The following is a 6,329-nucleotide window of genomic DNA, read 5'->3' as shown; positions in this document are numbered from 1 at the left end:
AAAAGAACAAGTAAGATTTTTAGGATTTAAAGAGATTGAAGACAATAGTTAATGAATATGAAAAGAATACAAAGCAGATGATGAAAAATGATTCGAGCAAATTAGTGGCAACACAGAGCTAAGCGAGATAAAAATATCAATCAATAAAGAATGAAAGAAGAATGAGCAGGGTTAAGTTATTACACAAGCCAAAACTAAGACAAATCAAACGACAGAACGTGAAAACAAATGTAAACAAGACAAGAGGAGATGGTGAAAATAAAATGTATTAAAAACTGAATGCTAAATTAGTAAGCAAAAGATAAAAATAGATTAAAATGCAAAAACTCCTCGCCTTGGCGCGGATAACGATCCCTAGTATAACCAGTGACAGATGGGAATTTATAACCCCTCAAATAAATCATAATTCTTAGAATATGATTTTTCTGTCAATTAGTGTAATTGAAATCACTGTTTATCCATCACAAAAATAGAAATAACCATGTCTTCCCATAGATTTACGGTTCATTGTTCTTTTTGATAATTAATATTTGTTTTTGAAACAAAATGATAATTAAATATGTTATTCAATTATACTAATTTTATAAAACTGAGGTTTGGATGTAAAAAAATGAGGTTGGGTTATTTTAAAATTTTAAAAATCTGCTACTCCCTCTGTTTTTTTTATTTGACGTTATAAAGATTTGCACACCGATTAAGACACTCAATCAATTATCTTTTCTACACCTCATTAACTGACTACATTGTATCGTAAGAACATGAAATATAATAAATATAGGGCAAAAACAGTATTTTGTCACTATAACTTACATTGTTTTCTGAGAACGTCAAATATATAGAAACAAAAAATATGTTCAGAAACGTCATGTAAAACAATTTAAAGTTCTGTATAATTTCTATTATAGAAACAAAACACCGAAAAAAATTTGGACTATAATGATAGAATTTTTTTGGACTATAAACATTATAAATTATTTAAGAGAAATGTAAACAATTTGTTGTTTAAGAGAAATTTTCGGACTATAAACAATTTAAAGTTTACAATGTAAAATTCTCTTAATTATGATTTCTATTATAATTACGGGATATTTCAAAGTTCTGCATAATTTCTCTTAAACAAATTTTTAATTGTTTCACATTTTTGAGTGTTATTATTTAATATTAAAATTTGAACGGAACCACAATGATGGAAAAAGAAAATTTTATACTAGTATATTTTTAGTTTGCTTAATGAACTAGTGCTGTTTTAACTGGTACTATTACAAAATAAAACTGATTAAAGTAAATTAAATAATTAACGGTAATATTAATCTCTATAATATTATTTGAGAAGCCAGTTTCCTATGTGTCGTGCTCACGTTAATTCTCACAATGGTTTATTACATTGTTAACCTGCATGAATTAATATTATTTTTAATTGCCATTATCAAAATTTCTATTTTAGTTGTTATGAATATTTTGTTTTTTTAATAAAAAAGGAAAATATCTATAAACTATTTTTATTTTCGTTTTTAATATATATATATATATATATATATATATATATATATAATCATATCAATATCATAAAGAAATTTAGTATAAAAAAATTAGTATAAAAAAGGAAATATCTTAAAAGTAAAAATACATAGCGATTTGTTATGTTTAAAACATGTAATTTGACAATAAGAAATTTCATTTTAAATAAATCTCAATTTCATAAACTATATTTTACTAATTGCCATTACTAATATTATCTATTTATATTTTTCATTTTTCTTAATGCTTTTTTATAAAATCATATATCATATAGGAATTTAGTATCAAAAATAATCTTAAAACAAAAATATAGTGATTTTTGATATTTAAAACATGTGATTTAAAAACAAAATGAATTTCCTTTTATACGATTTTGTTTAAGACCGTTTTTCTACGATTATTAATAACGTTAATTAAATATTTTTTCATTTAAAATATAATAATTTTTTTCATAAGAAAAAGTCAATTTAGTTACTAAATCAGTATTTACTTTAATACACTAAAGAAATTTCTTTTCTCTTAATTATAAATTTTCTAAAATAATATTTATTTTTTGGATAGTTATTCTATCTCTTATTTTTTAAAAAAATCTCTCACAATTTCATACAATTTTTCTTTTCATAATTATAGATTCTCAAGCTAATACTACGTGAATATTTCAATATCTATAAAAATAAACAAGTAATTATATTAAATCCAATTCCATTAGAAAATTGTTTTTCTATGAAGGTGGTATTTAATAAAAGTAATTAGGTTAATATTAAGTTCTAAAACTATAATGATCGACGGGGTTATAAAAGATTTCAATTTGATTCACTTATACAACTTCAGATCAACACTTCAATATTTTCTCATAAATTTAAGCCAAAACAAAATATATCAATTATTAAATACATATTTAGAAATTTGAGAAAATAAAATTAATTATATATAATCTGATTTAGTATTATTAACATTTAATTGGAAAATATATACAACTCAACATACCAAAAATAACTTAACCGATCCAAATTATTATACCCAAAATAAAAGATTTAATTAAGATAACAAAATAACATAATTTAAAGCAATATTATATTTGTCTTTCTATTATATAAACTACAAAATAAGTTAAACTTATCAATAAATATTAAATAGAAATAAAAAGTTAACCAATTACAATGATTTTATTATTTTGTAATTGTTTGTATCCGTGTATGCACAGGAAAATCACCTAGTGAGAAATAGATATCCAGCGAAACATTCATAAAATATTCTAAATATAAAATTCAACAAACTCACTTTTTGACGAAATAAATAAGGGCAAATCTCCAAAATAGCACATATCTAAGTTTATATCACAAAAATAGCACTCAAAAACTAAAATGATCAAAATAGCACCTTTCAAAGTTTATCCTTTGAAAATTTTAATTTTTTTATTTTTTAAAATTTGAAATCTTATCCCCAAAACCTTATTTCTCAACTCTAAATCCTAAACCCTAAACTCTAAACCCTAAACCCTAAACTCTAAACCCTAAACCCTAAACTCTAAACCCTAAACCCTAAACTCTAAACCCTAAACCCTAAACTCTAAACCCTAAACCCTAAACTCTAAACCCTAAACCCTAAACTCTAAACCCTAAACCCTAAACTCTAAACCCTAAACCCTAAACTCTAAACCCTAAACCCTAAACTCTAAACCCTAAACCCTAAACTCTAAACCCTAAACCCTAAACTCTAAACCCTAAACCCTAAACTCTAAACCCTAAACCCTAAACTCTAAACCCTAAACCCTAAACTCTAAACCCTAAACCCTAAACTCTAAACCCTAAACCCTAAACTCTAAACCCTAAACCCTAAACTCTAAACCCTAAACCCTAAACTCTAAACCCTAAACCCTAAACCCTAAACCCTAAACCCTAAACCCTAAACCCTAAAATCTAAATCCTAAACCCTAAACTCTAAACCCTAAACCCTAAACCCTAAACCCTAAAATCTAAACCCTTATTTCTCAACTCTAAATCCTAAACCCTAAACTCTAAACCCTAAACCTTAAACTCTAAACCTTAAACCCTAAACCATAAACCCTAAACCCTAAACTCTAAACCCTAAACCCTAAACCCTAAATCCTAAACTCCACCCTTTAACTCTAAACCCTAAGTCTGTGACTTTTGATAAAACATTAAATGCTATTTTTGTGACTTTTGATCTTAAGTGCTAGTCTATTTTTGTCTTTTTCACAATAAATAATGACTAGGACCACATTATACATAGACAGAGTAAAAACGCGGGGGTCAAAGGACCCACAATCCGGCTGTATAAGTGTGTATTTTTGCTTCTACTCTATATTACCCGTTAGTTACTAACGCTAACGTTTCAACTCACATTTACACGATCTGCGTTTCGTGTTTATTTACGATGATCATCAAACGGTGATAACAATCAAGACATATCATCGTTTGTCTTGACTTTTATTACTATAGTATTGACTTTTTTTTTTCTCTCTCTTTTCCCATTTATAATAAAAAAAATGAATATGAATTTTTGAAACGAGACCAGTGATTGAAGCGGCGGTGGTGGTCATCATGAATAAATCATACAAATTGGAAATGATTGAAAAGTGACTGACAAATAAAAATACCAATTATATCCTGCACCAGGTTTTCAGAAAGCCCATGTTAGGCTCAATATCGTTTTAATCAAGCAGACACATAACACATGGGCTTTATAGCCAAACCGTTCAGTATTCCGGAAAAGTTTGTGGTTTTACATGGACGTTTCTGTTTAATTATGGGTTCGGTTTAGATTCGATTTGGTTTGGGTTATTTTGGGTCTAAAAAATCTTAAACTAAAGTCAGCCCAAATTAGTATGGTTTGTTTATGTTCGGTTTGGTTCGGTTTTACTTCGGTTCGGTTTTTAGTTCGGTTTGGTTTGTGTTTGGTTCAGTTTAATTAAGTTTTGTTTGTATTTTTCAGTTCAACCGAGTTTATTTTTTAGTTTTGTTCTTGTTCAATTACAAAAATATGATTTATAAAAATATAAACAAATCGTTTGACGAAAAAAAAATCATCATTTGATACTAAATCATTATTTCCTTCATATTTAAACGTAAAATCAAACATCACAATAAATATGTAGAAAATATAATTCAATAATTTATATTATTATCTTCAAACCTAATATAAATATAATAAAATAGTTTTTCCGTTTTGATGTTAATGTATGAGATTCATATTCTTTTATTTTATTTTTAGTTGTGCTTATTCTATTCATTTAAAAGTATAATGTATAAAATTATGTTTAGTTGTTTAGGCTAAATGGTTAAATATATTAAATCTTAATGTTATTAGTATATTTAATTAATCTAACTAAAAAAACACTTCGGTTTTTTGGTTTGGTTCAGTTTAAAACCAAACCAAACCGAACCATTTGGGTTGATAAAATCTTGAACCAAATGGGTTAGACATATACTTCAATTTGGTTTAGATCGATTTGGGTTCGGTTTGGTCGGTTTGGTTTGGTTCGGTTCGGTTCAGATTTTTTGCCCACCCTTATTTTATGAACTAATTAAAAAAATCAATGAATCCAAAACCGATTCGACCTATGTTATGGCCTATAGTGTTGGATCCTAAATCCGGTAATGGAAGTTTAGAATACTTAAACGAGTGTTTAGGAGTGATTAATGGGCCAAAAGTTTCGTTTATTAAAGTGTAAGCAAAAGACTGAATAGAGTTACGAAGAAAGAACTCGTCATCGTAATGACAAGCTTGTTAGCTAAACTACTTCTCTTTCTCTTTTCTCTCTCTAGTCTCTCGTGGTAAGATTTTTGTGTCCCTTATCAATGGTCACACCTCTTCTTTTATAGATGCCCATTGCGTGGAGAAGTTATTTGTTCGTCATGATTACATTCTGGCATGCTACAGTAATCGGCGGAGTTGTTAGTGGTTAGGTTCGGCGATCATCATTACACTATCGCTTGCGTAGGTTTACGTCTATCATCGGCGGTCGATCCAACCGTCTGTTCCTTGCGTGTGGAGGAGGTTCATCGGTTCGATCTGGGCCATTCATATGCTTTCGGCTTTTCTCCTTATGTCCAGTTTGCGAGTGGGCCGAAGGCCCATCCTCCAACACATAGGTGGGGGCTTCATAGTCACCTTTGCAGAGGCTAACTAGGTTTTGTTTGATGTTTGGTCTGTCTCATCGTTATAGGTATATGTATAATGTATGCCTTAGAAGATCCACAGTTTATGCTAAAGTTTTAAGAATTTAGAGGTGTTCAGTCAGTAGAGTGGGGGCTTTGGTTTTCTTATTTGAATGTCAAAACTAAACAAACAAAGAAAAAAAACAAATCTAACATGAATTGATTTGGTTAGTTAAATTTGAGTGGAATATTAGTAAACTACGAGGATTTAGTGAAAGCTAAAAACATTTAAACTCAAAATATTCCCTAAAAGTTATTCATATATTCTAATTCTAATTTAAAAGAGGGTTAGGCTAGTCCATCGAATATTCGTACATGTTTGATCTTTTTTTTTTTCCGGATCAAATACATGTTTGATCTTTAAGACTCGCAGTCTCGTAGGATATTGGATACATGTGTAGATGACCACTAGTAAACGAACCAACCAGCTGAGAGCATTTTCTCTCCAACTGGAACCGTATCCATTTCAGAGCTATATCCGACTTTATAATTGATTGTTGTGTCTGGCTCCCTATCGATTATGTTTAACTAAATAAAACACTCCTAAGTGGACTCACCAAGTTCATTATATATATCATCATCATGATACATAAAAATATCTAAAAAATGTTATTAAAAAAAATAAGAAAT

This window comes from Brassica oleracea, unplaced genomic scaffold (assembly GCF_000695525.1).
Source record: "Brassica oleracea var. oleracea cultivar TO1000 unplaced genomic scaffold, BOL UnpScaffold00285, whole genome shotgun sequence".
NCBI classification, from domain to species: Eukaryota; Viridiplantae; Streptophyta; class Magnoliopsida; order Brassicales; family Brassicaceae; genus Brassica; species Brassica oleracea.
This window is presented reverse-complemented; position numbering follows the sequence as displayed.